Raw genomic sequence first — 16,263 nt, forward strand, 5'->3', positions numbered from 1 at the left:
GCAGAAGGAAATACCATGGGGACCAAACTGGACCAAAGCATAGACTGCAGACCTGGTTGCCATTTGACGTGAGGAAAAGTTCTAGTGCTAGTTTGGCTGGACCACCAGGGCAAATACCCACATCTACCCCGTGATGTTGGACCACATGCTCTGGTGTGGCCACCACTGCTCTGGCTGATACTTCCATGTGAAGATCAAGGCCCTGCAGGTGTGTCCAAGTGATGGACCACAAAGATTTCCCTGGGGATGCTGGCAGATCCATGCCTTTTGAGTGGCAGCTGGACCAGATCCTGACTGAGGGACCCATGGTGAGGCCTTCATGTGTACCCCAGCATGGGCAGGCTACTGGAGGACATGCTCCTCAGCCGTGATATTACCTGGCAGCTTGGGCAACCTGGGCAGCCTGGGCCAACAACTGCCTCACCAATGGTACTTCAAGCCAGGAGGACTGGCCATCAGTGGCCCCAGCAGTAAGCACGTCTAGCTTCTCCCTGGAGGGGGCCACTGCTTGGATGACATTTGGACCATGTCACCCAGCCAGGGATTGAGTCCGACTGCCTGGAGCACCTGCCACACCTATATGGTAAGCTCCACACAGGGAATAGAGCTGAGGAGAAAGGGGGCACCATACCCACCCATACTCATGCCCATGCCAGCTCATACTCCCACCCCCAGGATGCATGCCTGGACCCAGGGGACTTTTGAGACAGGGGGAGCATTGGCCTACTCTCTCCCCTCACTTTCTCACCCTGCCTGGATGAGCTCCCTACTGCCCACCAGACACAGGGAGGTGGGAGGCTGTTCAGGATTTTATTGAGAGCACCATGGGCTCCCAGCTAGGCAGCCAGGGGCCTGTCACATACAAATAAACTTGTTGATGGCAGTGTCGATCTCCATTTTGGCCACAGGGGTCAGACACTTGTAGAATAGGCAGAGATACCCGTTCAGGTGTTGGTGCATGTTTCAGGGAGGTGCAGGCTTCCCTGAGACACAATCAAAGCTCAGGGCCCCAAACCAGGTTCTTGGCTGCACCTACAGCACTATGGTGATCAGCAGCAGTAGGGTGTAGTGGGTCGGGCACCCCTCAGTGTGCTCAAACAGCTCATAGCAGTGCACCTGGGGGATCTTTGGCAGAGGCATGCTTGGGGTACAGGACACACATGGCAGGGGCCCTGGTCCAGGACTCCCCATGGAGAGAGTTTCTGGGGGTAGGTGGAGGGCATCATTAGCTCTGCATCCCAGTTGGGCAGGAGCCCTTCACCCCCAAAACCTGGGCACCATGGGCCTGGTGGCATGGAAACAAACTGCTATAGTGAGAAGCAGAGGAGTTGGTCTGAAGCCTCTGACAGGCTGTCAGCAGGAGCCATTCCTGGGCCAACCTGGGTAGGAAATGGGGAAGGCAAGCTGCCTGGAGCAAGTGGTGAGTGGCCAACTTGCCCGCTCAGTGGGAGCTGGGATGGAGGGCTCAGACAGTGGTCACCTGTGGAAGGGCCTACCTGGTTGACTTACCATGGTTCCTGTGCACCTGTGCATGCAGAACCCCCAAACTGAGGCCAAGCAGTGCACAACCCCTTGGTGTGGTGAATGTTATCTATGAAATGTTTCAAACTCTTACAAAGAGCCTCTCTTTCCTTGCTCTGCAAGACCAGCAGCTGCATAGGGGGGAGACCCACCAACTGCTGGCAGAGATGGGACCACAAGGACATCAGGCCTTTTGTCTGGTGCCCTCTGCATATTTTTTCTCTGCCAGCACTGGACCCAGGACCGGACTCTGCTCCTGAACCAGCTGGTCATGCTGGTAGAAGACCAACTGGTGGGCTCATGAGCCTGGTGAGCCCAGGACCTGGTGAGGGAGCAGGAGAGGAACCAAGCATACCTCACCCTGAGGAAAGGCATGTCACCCTCCTGGAGGGGCTGGTGAAGGCCTATGACTGGCAGGGCATCATGGTGGGTGATGGCAGTGATGGAGGAGATCTGCCATATCCTTAATACCATCCTGGTCCTGTCGGTCATCTTTGTGCCACCCAATGCTTAGCTCCCTGGACCCTGGCAGCCACCCATGGCCCAGTGCCAGATCTCCCAGTGGGCTTGGGAGGAGACGCAATATCATCTGCAGTTGCCAGGGTCTCCTGCCCCTGCTTATGAGCCTGGTCCGCTGGTAGCCTGGCCCCCTGCTTGGGCTGCTCCCTGCCACTTGCCCCACTCCATGCTGCCCCTGAATGGGAGCTGCCTGTGACTAGCCCAGCTCCACACTTGGGCCCTGCTGGCCTTGGTCCCATGGAGGAGGAGGGGGAGTGTACTGAGTAGTCTGGACAGTGCTTGCCCTCACCCCCAGGCCAGCACCCAGCCTGCAGGCCTCGCCATGGCATCAGCAGCCACAGTGGTGTGGCCAGAGGCCAGGACCCTCTCCCCAGGATCCATGCCATAGGTACCTTCACCCCACACCACCCTTCCCCCACCCCGAACAGTTTTCAAGATGCCACTGTAAAAGGTTAATAGGGAAGAGGGCACTTTACTGGTGGTGGGCTGTGGGGTTAGGGGTAGGGTCTAGTGTTGGGCAGTAAGGGTGGGAGGGAGCCTGTCATTGGGAAGAGAGGGTGGATGGGTATTGCAGTGTTCTGGAAGGAAATAAAGATTGGTGTTTGGAAACTGTATGCAGTGCTTGTAGACTTGGGGGTGTACTGTGGGCCTGGGGTTCATGGGTGGCCAGCTACCTCTCCTATTGAGTGGGTGGGGAAAATAAGGTAGTCTACCTGTGCTTTGCACACACGATGTCCATAGTCCCACTGCTGGGTATGCAGCTTGCCCAGGCCCTAGGGCCCTGGGCAGGGGATGGGGAAGGCCGGCTTTGGTGACTGCCACAGTTGGCACTCCCATTGCCAAACATCCTCTGCCCACCGCGCCTCCTCCACCCAGGTCGCACAAAAGAGCTCATGGCAGGCCTCACAGATGTTGAGCAGTCTTCAGTGATGACCTGGGGGATGTTGGCCTCAGTGAACTCGAGGTGGAAGGTGAGGTCCAATGTCTGTGTTGCCCAGCTGTAGGTCCAGAACACCTGGTGCAAAGCAGCTGCTCTCCACCAGGCATGGCAGGACAGAGTTCCAGAATATCCATGCATTGTGGGTGTTGCCAGCCTAGCCAGCACAGATGTTGGTGACTGCTTTCACTGAACTTGCATCACAATGGAGTGGAAGCCTCAGTGGCTGTACTAGTGGTGGGCAGGTGATGGGGATATGTGTCCCATCCAGGCCCCTGATGCACTGCAGGACACCAAGGGCTCAGAAGCCCAGCACCACCTCCAAGGGGTTGGCGACCTAGAGCATGGTATGGCCTAGCTCATCCTAGGGAGCATCAAAGACCTCCAGGATAGCCTCCCTGGTGGTCACCTTGCTCAAGCCAAACAGGTGGCCAACATACCACCTTGAGGAGGTGAACCAGGTCTCCATGGGGAGGGGCAGACATGGTAGTGGGCTAGTACTCCAGGTACAGGTTGAGCTGCTGGATTAGCTTCTGAAGGTGGTACGGATCATCCAGAATGAGTTCAGCCACTGGTCATTGTCCCAGTTGTGCTGGGTGACACAGTGCCACCAGTCTCAGATGCCGGGGTGGGCCCAGAAGCAGTGGGGCTGGAGCCCCGGGAGCTTGTGAACTGTGGCCATAGTGGCATCCATGTCAGTGTCATCAGTGTCCCTGCCATAGTCCAGAAGGTGGCCCGGGGCTGGTAGCTGATGGGTTGGGGGTGGCAGGGCACAGGCTGGACCTGTGCCTAAGTACGGGGCCATGCAGCAGGGCAGGGTGGACAGAATTGAGGCCCACCAGGGCCAGGCAGTGGTCAGTATGTCTGTGGAGCATGGGAAACTCAGAGGTGGGCAGAAGCGAACAACACTGGTTGTCACTGCTGGGACTGGGCAAGGATCAGCCCATGGTGTGCTGGTCGCAGGCTCTGGGGACAGCATCCTGGAGGGCTGTACCAGCAGGCTGCAGACTTCTCTGGGCCAGAGAAGCATGTGGCCAGGGAACAAGGTGAGGGGCAGTCTTTTAAAGAGTGTCCCTAGCACCCAGGTAGCTGTGGCCAGAGCCTGGAGTTCCTATGGATGCTGCAGGGGGGGCAGCTAGATCTGATTGCTCCCATTGGGTACAAATCTGCACCTGACAGGGCACGCATGTAGATGCTTTTTTGGACAAAGCTTAATGCACCTGAATTTACTATATAGTAACATTTAGGTTCATTTATTGCATGTGTACATGCACCCAGAGTCTCCTAAAAGAGATTTCACTGAGCTGAGTGATAAGCAAAATTTTAGAGGAGTAAATTTTTTTCACTTGACTTGTAATCAAAAAAGACTTCATCTAAACCCTCTATTTACTGTCAAGTTATTCTGTCTAGAAATGCAGACTACCCTAAATACCATCAAGAACAGATGGGCTTTGAAGCCCATCTTAATGGGTAATGACCAGCTCTAGTAAACCAAGAAGAAAAGTGAATTCAAGACACCTTCACGTGTGGTCAAAGCTCTCTTCTGGTTATTCCTTCTCTTTAAATGAAAGGGATTAAAGATTGGCATTTCTTCTTGGTAAATATAGTAATGTAGCTCCCTACCTCCCAGGATCTCAGGTAAAGATCTAAGGCTATTTAAGATCTTGTCTTAAAAAGCAATACTTTGTGATCTATCCAGAAATGGAAAGAAATTTCACTGCTTGGATTACTAATGCCATGTTTTGTACACTCAATATCTGGATAGTCACCTTCTACACTAGTTTATTTCCACATTATACTGTGTTCGACCCACTCAGAATACATTAAAAGACTCTAGCCTTGAGGTGATGAGGTGGATGATAAAACTGAGGTCTTCATCTGATATAATTCGTCAGAGTTTTTCAGAGATTCAGATGAAAAAATATGTTAAGTGATTTTTTCACATCTCTTCCACCTACACATAGTTTCATGGTTGGTAGAGTCGGAAGGGACCTGAGCAGATTATTAACTCTGACACCCTGCCATGGGCAGAGAAGAATGCTAGAGTCAAATGACCCCAGCTAGGTGTCTATCTAGCCTCCTTTTGAAGACCCCCAGGGTAGGAGCAAGCACCACTTCCCTTGGAAGTTGGTTCCAGATCCTAGCCTCCCTGACTGTGAAGTAGTGCCTCCTGATAACTAGCCGGAATCTACTCTCTATCAACTTATGGCTGTTATTCCTTGTTACTCCCAGTAGTACTTGGGGGAATAGGGACTCTCCCTGCTGGTCCCCCTTGGTCAGTTTGTAGATGGCCATCAGATCCCCCCTCAGCCTTCTCTTGTGGAGGCTGAGCAGGTTCAGGTCCCATAGCCTCCCCTCATAGGGCTACCTTGCTGCCCCTGGATCATGTGTGTGGCCCTCCTCTGACCCCTCTTGATGCTGTCCATACCCCTCCTGAAGTGCAGCACCCAGAACTGGATGTAGTACTACAACTGTGGCCTGACCAATGTCACACAGAGGGGGAGGATCACCTCCTTGGACCTGCTCGTGATGCATCTATGGATGCATGACAAGGTGCGGTTAGTCTTCCTGACCACATCCTCAAATTGTTGACCTATATTCATCTTGGAGTCAATAATGACTCCAAGATCCTTTTCTGCCTCTGTGCTGATGAGAAGAGAGTTCCCCAACCTGTAGGTATGCTGCTCCCTAGGTGCAATACCTTGTACTTCTCAGTATTGAAACCCATCCTGTTCTCATCCGCCCACCCCTGTAACCTGTCTAGATCTGATTGCAGCCTGTCCTTCTCTTCTAGTGTGCCCACTTCTCCCCACATCTTAGTGTTGTCCACGAATTTGAACAAGGTGCCTTTCACCCCCCTCGTTCAAGTCGCTGATGAAGATGTTGAACAGTGTGGGCTCAAGGACCGGGCCCTGGGGAACCCCACTGCCCACATCCGTCCAGGTCGAATAAGACCCGTCCACCACCACTCTCTGGGTGCAGCCCTCCAGCCAATTAGTGACCCATTTTACCGTGTAGGCATCGACACCACCGTCGCCTAATTTTTTAATGAGAATGGGGTGAGAGATAGTGTCGAAGGCCTTACTGAAGTCCAAAAAGACTACATCCACCGCAACACCTGCATCTAAGGCTTTCCTGACCTGGTTGTAGAAGGCCACCAGGTTGGTCTGACAGGACCTGCCCCTAATGAACCCATGTTGGTTGCCCCTAAGCATAACCTCCCCTGCTGGCCCCTCGCAGATATGCACCTGGATAATTTTCTCAAAGAGATTCCCCAGGACTGAGGTAAGACTAATGGGCCTATAGTTTCGTGTGCATGTTTCCAGTACTCAAGTCAGATCATTTTCACTATCAGTAGCCAATGATGCAGAATTGGCATCCCTCATCTCCCTGTCCTGTAATCCAAGCATTATAAATGGCAGAGTGACACCACCTTATCACCACCTCTGGTTAAAAGTTGGTGTTCCCCTTGTTCATGTTTTCTAGTCCCAGATATTTTCACTCCTTTTATTGTAAATAATAATTTATATAAATGTTATTACATTAACCTAAAAAGAAAAGGTGGTGATATAAAGGCTTTTGTGGCATGGGAATAAGTGAGGGATAGTTGGGTATCAAGGGCATGTCCACACTGAATCAGTGTAGTGCTGGTGAGTGAAGAGGTTATTGACACTGAGGTGGCTGCATTGTTTTCATTTAATGCGGTAGCCATCCAGAACACATCAGGTCAGTGTAAACATGCCCCAATTGGATGAAAGCTCTCCCATTACAAATGGGGGTAATGGCAGAGTGGCCCAGGAGACAATAAATTCCCATTTTTGGGCCAGGTTTCCTGGGTCTTGGTCAGGTCACATGGCCCACAGAGCCAGGGGCAGGGGTTTTGTGGCAGAAGAAGAAATATGAAAGGGTTTTGTGAAACCCTTTAGGAAGTGTAAAAAGGACTGTCCTTGGCTAAAGCCTCACTCGCTTGACCTCCTATATGGAGACCACCTATTCAATGCCCTCATGATCATAGATGCCCACTTGTGCACCTATTGCATTTTCAGTTCAACATTTTTAACATGGGTTTCTAGAACTGTCCACAAAATTTCACTTGAGGTCTCAGCAGCGCCTTTTATGATGACTTTAATGTTTTCTTATCTTTCCTGGTACATCTTAATATCACGTTTCCCTTTCTCACACATGGTATCTCAAAGATGTCCTCTTCCTCTGTCATTTCCAATTGATACCCATAACAACAGTATTTCTGAAACTGAAGTATGAAGCAAAAGGGAAACTCTAATGGCCCTAACCAGGATAGTGTTGAACTGACTGTGAGTTCATAGTTGGTCAGCGAACATAGTGTATTAGCAGTATGATCAGCTCTGACATCCCAGGCTTAATAGCCCGTGGGCACATCTACATGGGATGCTTGCCGCACAGTAGCCTAATAACACTGCACAGTAGCATGCCAAGCAAAATCCATGTTAATATGCTACTGAGCAGTGGTATTAGGGTATTGTGTAGAAAGCATCACTAAAAAACCATGCACCAGTGCTACTGTGTGGTAGCACAAGTTACTGCGCATTGATTAGTACTTGGTTAACCAAGTACTAACTTAATGCATGGTAACTATGGCGCATTAATGAACATGTAGACATGCCCTGCATCTCATAACATAGCTGTTGAATGTTTTTCCACCTTATTCAGCACCAGGGAAATCTCCACTTATCTAGCCAATGGAGAATTGCTTTTCTTTTTCCAGGCTCATAATGTTTGCTGAAAGCTGGACAAATAATAAAGAAATATACTTTTAATCTGTACCTTAAAAGTACACATAGCTACACTATCAGCTATTCACCCTCTAATCCAGAATCCTTCACACTTCTAACATCACACTGCATCCTCCAAAGATCCAGTTCTACCATGGGACTTAAGCCTTGTACTAAAAGTTCTGCTGGGACCACAACTTATTAGAGGGGCAACTTATTTTTATTGTGCCTTTGGTTTTAGGGGGGCCTTTCCTCATGATCATAACTGCCAAGAGTGAGGGGTAAACTAGAAGATCCTGTGGAAGATCCACTAAGGGTGTCAACTCTAACAAGGGCGACAATTCAATTGGTGTGTCTACATGTCGCTGTACAGTGACATAGCAACCCACTATGTTGCTGTACAGCGTGCTATGGTGATGTAATGCAGTGTGCTACGGTAGACACATGTGATTGTCAACTACATCACCGTAGCAGCACACTCTTTGGGTATAGTGCACCACTATGGCAACATAGCAGCAAAATTTAACTGTGTACTCTGCGCACAGTGCATTGACCACCCAAACTGTGCCGTGCTTTTGTAAGGCAACGTATAGACATGCCAAATCAGGGGCAACATGTAGGGGATTCACAAGGGTGCACATGCACCCTCTGCACATGGCAGTGCACCCCCTGCAAAAAGGCGCTGCCGACACTACCAGCAATGCCTGTAGGTGGTCGCTGACCTGTGGTTAGTGCTCGCCACCCTCCCCCACCACGAACAATGCTGGCGGAGTCTGCGGGAGCCCCCTGCTCACTGCCGCTGGGATCCTGCCACTGCACCTGCACCAGTGCCAGCGCAGCCATGTCCCCCAGCTGCTGGGGGCACATGCTGTTCATGTGCCAAATGATTCCAAATACAAAATCCCAAACAAGCGTTTCTACTTTGTTTAATCCATACATCTACTAATCTCTTCTCTGACTCACATATATGTCTCCTGGGCCACTCTGCCATTACCCCCATTTGTTTTGTGGAACCCCTCATGATCTGTCACGGGATCCCAGTTTTCTGCTGAACACAGTTTGAAAACCACTGGCCTGAGTGTGCATATAATTGTTATGTGTAAATGTACCTTAGAGGTAAATACAAGGGATAAAGAAAAGGTACTAAAGTTAAAAGATACTTTTTGGCACAAGGGCAAAGGGATGTGAAGTGGCCATTAATAAATTTAGTCTCTAAATTAAAAGATGGTACCCAGCAATCAGAACAGCAAGGTTGGAAATGGCTTTCCAATAGGTGAAGTGATGGCCTGAATATTACCTAGTTAAGAGAGGACAGTTGACAAATTCATTAAAGTGATTATGTGACCTGGTTACTGTAATATCAGGAGACTGAATTCAATGCTCCAGGATGGTCCTCACCACTTCCTCAGTAATTCCTGCACTCCTACTTGGGAGTCACTTAAAGTGGAATAGCAATATTCAGTCACTCCAGCAACATTTATTCTCATGTCTGGAGCATTTGTTCTTGGATCTTCCACAATCCAAAGGCTAGAGACCTCTCCATTTTGTTGTCAATTAACTGAATTAAGTTTGGAGCAGCCGTGCATAGAGCATCTGCAACCCTAAAATGAAATAGATATGTGCAGCACACCTAGAAACAAAACAATTGCCATACAGGCACATTTGCTACATGGTGTTTTAAGAACAGCACTAGATATAGCAATTATGAATCTGAGTCACAAGTGAAGGATTTCCTGCAGGCACTGGTTTCAGTATTACTGTTTCCACCCTTTCTGATTGCTTTCCACTAACTTACTTCAGTCTTGCTTGTCTTGAGCACCATTCAGCTGTTCCTTGCTCATATACATCACAGATCCATAAAGAAAATGGATTTCAGTTGGTTGCTTTCCTTTACCTGCTGGTTCCAATATTATGGAAACATAAAGTTGGGTAATCTCAATGTAATGAATATAACACAGTCCTGGTTGCTTGCTAGCTATCCTTATAGTACCTCATATAAACACAAAAATAGCACTTTCATATTGTCAAATGTATTTACACTTCGTGGCTGCAGCAAAATTATCCAAACCAGACTGGACTGTCTTTTTTATATATCAGTTGAGATGGTGTGAAAACTTTTAACCAATCAAGAGTATATTTTTGTATATTTTTTATGAAGTCTAAAGCTTATAAAGCAGTGATGAAAGACTGTTACTCCAGACCCAGAAATAACACACACAATTTTATTTATCACAACAGTTTAAAATATATTTTTGAAGCATTAATAACAAAGTTAATCTCACACAAAGAGCTGCAATAGACACATATTGCTCTGTTCTATTAAAGTGATTTATAATTCTTTCAGGAAGTTCTCCTCACAGTCTATTGCAGTAATCCAGACATGAGGAAATAAAGGCATGGATAACAGTTTGGGTATAGTTATAGGGTAATTGGTACTGATGAGTTGTGGCTGTAAAGTGATTTTGTAGGAGCTCTTAGTAGGGTTATAGACCATGTAGCAATGACCCACCTCCCTCTTGCAAAAATTTTATTAGTAATGCTAACCACAGAACAGTAGTGTAATTAGGGCTATGTGAGAGGGGCACCCTCCTCAGGCACCAAGTTAGGACTCCCACCCCCATAGAGTCTGCACCATGGCAGCATACCCTTGCCAGGAAATCCAAAAGAGTCCCTGGATGCTGCTGCTGCCACCGCCTTGAAAGTCACAGTCGGGGTGGGCAGAGTAAGCAGCGGCAGGAGCAGGAGCTCAGCCAGGAACTATTTAGGAGTTTCGACCATGGGTAAGACCTCTGTGCCTCTGTTACTCCAGATTTTAACTGGGATTGAGAGTGAGACTGAAGACCAATGAGACTATTCCAGTCACATCTTGAAAACTTTATTAGGCTACACAAAAGCAAAAACTTATTTGTATTAATAAAGACAATACTTACGTAGCCTTGGATTTCAAGGGGAAAACAGGGCCACTGGCCAGGTTTCTCTGTTCCCTTAGGGTCTTTTACTAATTTGGTTTCTGTTTCTGAGTTTCAGAAAAGTCCCAAATTTCTTTGTTTAACCAGAGTACATATCTAATACAGAGTGTTCCATATTTGGTTATGCTTTGAAGCTACACCAGTCCTCTTCCGTTTTAAACCTAGCAGAGTTTTCACTATTTGGTTATTCTTTGGAGCTATACCAATCCTTTTTCAATTCCTTGAGTTATGTTAATATACCTTATTACCATGCATGCTTAACGTATGTCATTGCTACATAGGTCAAGCCTAGGTCAGGTTGTAACATGACTATAGCCCATGATACACAGACTGATGGACAACTTGTACCACCTTAGTTAGGGGGGGCACATGCCCCCCCAGCAACCAGTCAGTGACTGGGGGGAGTCCAACCATAGCTGATCGTGCCTATCAGCAGAGGGCAGGTCCCACCGGGGCCAATCTCACCGACCAGGAAGCAGCCTCAGCACTTCCGGAAGTGGCCGTGGTGTTCCCATAATTGGCCGTGGTGCTTCGTCCAGCACTCCCCAGCTGGTGCTCTCTGGGGGGCACTAGTGCTCCTGCCTGCCCCCCTTGCCCATCGTCTAAGTGGGGAGCATGGCCTGTTAGGGGTGCACCAGCACTCTCAAGGGGCGCATGTGCATCCCCTTGCACCACGTTAACATTGCAACTGCACAGACCCAAGTATGACCTACACCTCCTTCTCCTCATGCCCCCCCTCAACCCCTGCTTTTGGAAACACACCCCCTCCCCCCTTGATCTTGGAACCACACACCTTGTCCCTATCTCCCACAGGGTCTGTCCCAGATGCCAACTCTGCTTGTTACACCGCTGCCATAGAATAATTCTACTGAATGATAATCTCTTTGTGTCAGCATTCAGCTCCAGGATTCAGCTTCAGAAACACAAAAATACTTAGCTGTTGATTTGTATTCTTGTTGAAACTTGGGTTTACAACAAAAAAATAAAGATCCCAAGCCAAACTTAGACCTTAAGGTATTGTCTAAAGCATATGTTCTCGGACCTGATTATTGGGAAATCAATTATTAATCACTATGAAACGACAAAAATTCAAAAAGACCCCTATCAACTATAGCTGCTACATTAAAAGAAAAGTAAATAATCAATTACACATTTAAAATACCAATGATCAGTTTAATATCCATCATTACAGCAGTGAATGGCTAATTCCTTCACATGCTAATCTGCTTTTCCTTTGATTAAGGTCATTAAATAATCAACTGGTCATTAACTGCTGTTAAGCACCATTTTTAAGTGGAGTATGGCTTAGTAGATGTTATGGCTATCTGGGTGACTTTTCATTGTAATATCATGACATTGACAAGAATAAATCATTAGGATGCAACAATGAAAAACTAGCTCTCTTTTTTACATCAGGAAGACAAGTTAAACTTAGATAATAGAAAATATGTCTATCTAAGGAGACAAATTATTTAAATGAATTATATGAATAAGATGAAAGTGAATCAGAATAAAAAATGAGCAAATAAAAATACCAATGAGGAAGTAAGAGATTTTAGCCAAATCTTTAATATAAAAGACTGACACTGGAATTCTGTACTATTAAATTGATTTGTAATAGTTAACTTTCAAACCTTCAAATATTTTAAATAGTATTTATTGCAAACTTATAAACAAGTTGCTTACTGGGTGCTTTGGGATCCACAGATGTGGGGTGTAAATACAAGATATTGTTGAAGTTGGTACTAAATTAGCATCTGATATTTTTAACTGCATGGACATGCATCAAGAATTTTATTCTGCTACTTTTATCCAAGTTCAGTGTCACTTTGCTCCTCAAGAAGTCTCACTGAAACCAAAAGAAGTATCCAGATTGGGTAAGGGGGAGGGGAAACTGTCATTAATTAAATTCCCACACATATGGTTTCAATTTTTATCATGTAGGTTGTTGAGTAATTAACTAAATCTGACGAACTGCATAAACATCACAAGAAAAATCCTGAATGTTAATGATTTAGAGCTTACTAGTCATAAAATAACATATAAAATATTCTATTCCCTTTATACTTCATTTTTTTAACCTCAGTATTGACATGCTTTCTTTCACCTTGCCTTGCCTTATATCACAATTTCAGGGGCATAGAGAGCCTGATAGAGAGATATATTTGTATGCCAACATTGTCATTCACCAAATGTACAAATTATAGATTCTTTGTAAATCCTTACTCACTTTCTCCCATGAATATCTATACCAAAACCAAGGGAAATATTTGAATTAATAGGATGAGGGCTATTAGGCTAATAGAATAAAACATATTCTGTGTGGGTTATATAACCATCATTTTCTTTTATTTCTGGGTCATAGTAATAATAACCAAAAATGAATACAACGTATTTGCTAAATTTCCCTTTCCACTACTCTGTGAAATAAGATTTTTGAAAAGGAAGTATTATAATAAAGCATAAGAGCATTACATGAAGTATATAACCTAAACATTGTATATCTTATCTCACTTATTTTTTTTTATTTCCCTTGCTCCATTATTTTCGTTTTCATCTCTGGCTTATGCTATCCATCTCCTCATTTTCACTCTTCCCTTACTCATTCTGTCTGCCCTCGCCTCTTCTCTCTTCTTGCCTCTTTTTTTCTTCCTTTTGAAACCAAGCAGCTTTTCTCTTTGTTCCTGGTTTTCTTCTTATACAGCTCCCATTTTCTGTTGGAGGGGCATACAGCTCTGGATCTCTAATCCTCTCCCCCTTTACCCATAAATTCAGTGTTAGTATATTTATCTCACTGTTGATCTGGATTACAGGGTCCCCTTGCTTAGGTTGGTCCCTGCGTTTCAGGCTAACCCTCACCATTTCTGGTTTTAACTGAATAAAACATATATCCAGGCACAGGATATTGATCAGAAGGAAAAATACATCAGGCAGCTATTGTCTCTTGACTTTGAATTTACTGAGTGTATTTTTCTTATCATTTAGTGCCAGCCACGACTTCTCTTGAGGGCTCTAATTATTATCAACACCTTAGGAGACTGCTACCAAACAGACATTGAAGTCAAGTGTATATTGTAAAAGTCAGTTTAGAAGAACATTTAACTTCCATTTGACCTACTGTAGCTATTGCAGCAAAAAAGGGCTAGTCAGCATATCAGAAGAGACTTTTAGGAAGAAGACATATTTTAATTCATGCTGGAAATCCACTGCTCATGACGGTCAATTATTAGCCAGAAGCTTTAAAGACATTAACACTAACTTTAGTGATGTTACAGGGTGTGGCTATCCAATGCTCTATACTCTGGACCTGTTGGAAGGTTGACAAGAAATGTCATCACATATATTGAAAAATGGGTGGATCATTTTTTTAAACTTGGTGTCATTAGAATTTTTGATTTTATAATCTTGCTGAAGGGATATTGCCATGTCTTAGGGCTAGTATGAGTAGGTACATGCACAAACTTCAATCCCCCTTCTCTGCTTCATTCTTGGGAGAAGACCAGGTATTGGTATTTACTATGAACAAGTTTGAGAATGAGACAATGCAAGTTAAAATACAGTACAGACTCATGATGACCAAAAATTATTATCCTGCTATGGCTGTTGAATTCTTCTGATGCCACTGTGGAATTACTGGCTTCAGTCGCTCATATTAGGGAAACTGCTTCTATCGTGACACCGTTCTCAAAGACCTTGCTAGTGTTAGTAAAAAGCCACGAGTGAATGGATCTTACCAATACAGATGGTTCCTCCAAGTCAGAATACTTGCTATCTGTCCTTGTATCACTTCTTTGAGTGGAACACTATGGTCTGTGGCCCTTGCTTCATTGACTTTTAGAAGCACTATGTTCCATTAAATGAAGTACTGCAAGAATTAATGCAAGGGGTGGGGGGTGTTTTTAACCTTTTGGTATCCTGTAATAAAAATACCATAAATCAGGACGATAGGGCATGCATGTGGCACATACTACCAAGAGCACATAAAACCACAACTTTCATCTCTTGTAGGGCATTTGATAATGTTGCAGATTATTTTATAGGAGCTAAATGAAGCTAAATGATGATAATGAAACCAAGCTCTGTACAGGATGCAGTCCATTGTTTGGGATGAAGAGATAAGGGGCTGGCAGGAGAGAGAAATAGTGCATAATATGAGATAAAATATAGGACATCTTAGCCCTAACAGTATGCCTTTAATTTGGAGGTTTAAAGGGAAGAAATAATTTCAAAGACCTGAAGAAACATAGGAGGATGAGCCCTGTCTACAGCACAGTGATAACTAGCAAGGGCACAAATCTACTGAACTCCGGTGACTATTAATTCTGCTGAGAAACAAGGAGCAACTGAAGTAAGTAAATTAAATTGAAGCAAATGGATGCATGCAGCAAATGGGACAATTTGTCCAAGAGGCTTTTGAGAAACGTTTATGAAGATTTTTTGCAGTGGTAGCCAGTATTATTGCACTGTATTGCGTATTGATTATGCAAGAGAGGAAATTTAAAACGAGACTTATGTGGTAATATAGTGAGATGAAAACAAAGCTAAATGATCCTATCCAATCTATTTACATTGCAGATTGAAGCACTGCTGCCATTTTTATACTGTTTTAGCATAAATTACTTTTTTATTATTATAAAATTTTGACACTTCTCGGCTATGATCATATATACACCATTTATGTTACTGATTGATTTTTCAAATAAAACAGTAATTTTTTTTCCTATGGAAACTATTGGTAGTATACAAAATTACAAATATTTATCAAAATACTGTACAGTGTTCAAATATTCTAGGGCTTGATTCAGGCTCTCATTGATTTAAATGGTCTTTTAATCAGGCAGGCTGTGAATGCCTTTGGTAACTTAAAGCCATTTTTGATGAAATTCTCAAGCTCTCATTAGTTTATGGAACAGCTTGAAAGTTTGGGAACAGTTGCTTGATACTTGCCAATAGCATCATTCATAATTAACCTTTCTAAGGCTGAGCAAAGTTGTTCACAATTCACAGGAAATTCTCCTGTTTTTTGCCTTGACTTTGACCCCTTTTCTCTAGACTTTGTTTTCACTTATTTTCTTATTTCATTACATTTCTCTCCCCATTTCCATTGCCTTTTCCCTAAATCCCTACAGCAGACCCTTTTTCACTCCCTCTATCTCTGTAGCTCTCCTCTTTTACATCCCCAAATGCCCATGTTTCATTGTCTCTCTTCTTTCATATCTAGTGTCTGCTTCCTCTGCATGTCCTGTTCCATTGACAAACCTCAGCATGCTGTATTGAAGCAGCCTGGTTTTAGACAGCACCTCCTGTGGTGAAAGAAATCATTGTGTCTTGACTTGTTGTGGCATTTGTGGCCCATGCGTTTAAATATTCAGGACACAGCTTGCTGCAAGAAGGCTCATATTTCAGTTGCCTCTGCATGAATAAAAGTTCAATATAAAAAACCCTTAAAAAAAGTAAGACTACAAAGTAAAGCAAAACAAGTCAAAATAACTCCCTCCCCCTCCCCAGGAACACCAACCTTAACCATGGACAAAGAAAGTATGGGCAGCACTGCATTTAAATCAAC

The sequence above is a fragment of the Alligator mississippiensis genome, chromosome 1 (assembly GCF_030867095.1).
Source record: "Alligator mississippiensis isolate rAllMis1 chromosome 1, rAllMis1, whole genome shotgun sequence".
Lineage (NCBI taxonomy): Eukaryota > Metazoa > Chordata > Crocodylia > Alligatoridae > Alligator > Alligator mississippiensis.